The following is a 2,547-nucleotide window of genomic DNA, read 5'->3' on the forward strand; positions in this document are numbered from 1 at the left end:
AATCTAAGGTAGAACGGAGGTGGTTGTCAGTCACACGTTCATGGGTGAGAATGATGATGAGTGTCACGGATCATCACATTCATCAAGTTGAAGAACAAGTGATATCTTAGAACAAGAACAAGCGGAATTGAATAGAAGAACAATAGTAATTGCATTAATACTCGAGGTACAGCAGAGCTCCACACCTTAATCTATGGTGTGTAGAAACTCCACCGTTGAAAATACATAAGTACAGGGTCTAGGCATGGCCGAATGGCCAGCCTCCCAATGATCTAAGATAGCATAAAATGAAGAGAGCTACCCAGATATCTCAATACAATAGTAAAAGGTCCTACTTATAGAAAACTAGTAGCCTAGGGTGTACAGAGATGAGTAGATGACATAAAAATCCACTTCCGGGTCCACTTGGTGTGTGCTTGGGCTGAGCAATGAAGCATTTTTGTGTAGAGACTCTTCTTGGAGTTAAACGCCAGCTTTTATGCCAGTTTGGGCGTTTAACTCCCAATTTGGTGCCAGTTCCGGCATTTAACGCTGGGATTTCTGAGGGTGACTTTGTATGCCGGTTTGGGCCATCAAATCTTACGCTGGGATTTCTGAGGGTGACTTTGAACGCCGGTTTGGGCCATCAAATCTTGGGCAAAGTATGGACTATCATATATTGCTGGAAAGCCCAGGATGTCTACTTTCCAACGCCGTTGAGAGCGCGCCAATTGGGCTTCTGTAGCTCCAGAAAATCCACTTCGAGTGCAGGGAGGTCAGAATCCAACAGCATCTGCAGTCCTTTTCAGTCTCTGAATCAGATTTTTGCTCAGGTCCCTCAATTTCAGCCAGAAAATACCTGAAATCACAGAAAAACACACAAACTCATAGTAAAGCCCAGAAAAGTGAATTTTAACTAAAAACTAATAAAAATATACTAAAAACTAACTAGATCATACTAAAAACATACTAAAAACAATGCCAAAAAGCGTACAAATTATCCGCTCATCATTGGCAAACATAGTACTTCATCATCATCCTCGCTTATGCAGTCAACCACGTGTGGCTTAGACACTACATGCTCAAAATAGATGTTGATGAGGTGATAATTCCTCCTGCAATCCTTAACCAATGCCAACAGATTAGTGTCATTTTCTAGCCTCCTCAAGCCATTATCCAGCAGTGTTCCAAGAATTTTCCACAAGCAATTGTTCATCTCAGTATATCTCAGCTCCTTATAGTATCCCTTCACAAAGAAAACGTCTAGAGTGTCTGAATCTACACCCATTAATACTTCAGTATTATCTGGTTCATAACACGGATAGCCTGATTCATCTGTTTGGAACTTCCCACCATGGTGAAATACAAAGGTCATAGGGGGACCTTCCATCTGAAACCAAAACAGCAACACACACAACTCATGCAAATTTTTCTCATGGAGAGGCAAAGCATATTCAACATCAACTACCAAAATGAATCTAACACACACACATGCAGCTACACAGAGCACAAACAACGTTCTCAAGAATCAAAAAACAGGATCATATCATGGATAATCACCAAAGTCCTAAGCTTGAACACAGTCTCCTAAACCCTAACATTGCAAACAGTAACAATGAATTTTCAACTATAATACAACCACATTGATCAGGAGATAAAACCACAATCACTCTCACAAAATAAGAAAAGAAAGCTAATCTACCTCTCACGCAAGGCGATGGAGTGCCCTTTTCGGTTGACCAACATCGTCGCAAACCAGTCACCAACAACTCCAGCATACTGTTGTCGTCGGTCAAGCCTGATCGTCACCGTTCAATGCTTTGTCTTCCTGGAGGAAACAACTAAGATGAAGGGATTGCAGAGGTTCTTTCTTTTTAGAAGAAGGATGTAACTAGAGAGAGAATAGGAAACAGGGATGAAAACCCAACCGTTGTAACGGGGAGGAACCAAAACGACGCCGTTTAAGACTTCGTTGACGTGTCACACTAACGGCCAGGTCAGCATACGTTCACGCCATTACTCAAACATTTGACGGAAGGACTAACGTTACTAATTTTAAATTTTTTGGGGACAAATTTTATTATCTTTTTTTCCGAGGACTGGTTTGGAGATCGGGCTATCTTTCGGGGACCAATTTAGCTATTTACTCATAATTTTTACGATAGAGTAACCCTATTTTTAAATATGCATAATTATTAATATGAATATAAACTTTACTAAATATTACAATTTAAAAAAATATATTCTCTATTATCACAATAATAATCATTAATATTATTTTTTAATAAGTAATTATATTTTAAATGATAGTATATATGTATAAACTAATTAATATGTTATTAAACTTTAAAAATTATAGTTACTTTAAAATTTAAAAAGAATAAAAAGTAAAAATTTATATAATTATTTGATTATAATCAAATTAATTGGTTCAACCAAAGATTCAAATATTGAACTAATAATTTAGTAATTTACTATTGTTAATTGACTACCGTTTACTTCTGATAACAATATATTTTGGGACATTACACCAAAAATAAAACTATATAAAAACTAAATTCCGGTTAA

Source organism: Arachis duranensis, chromosome 6 (assembly GCF_000817695.3).
Source record: "Arachis duranensis cultivar V14167 chromosome 6, aradu.V14167.gnm2.J7QH, whole genome shotgun sequence".
Classification (NCBI taxonomy): Eukaryota; Viridiplantae; Streptophyta; class Magnoliopsida; order Fabales; family Fabaceae; genus Arachis; species Arachis duranensis.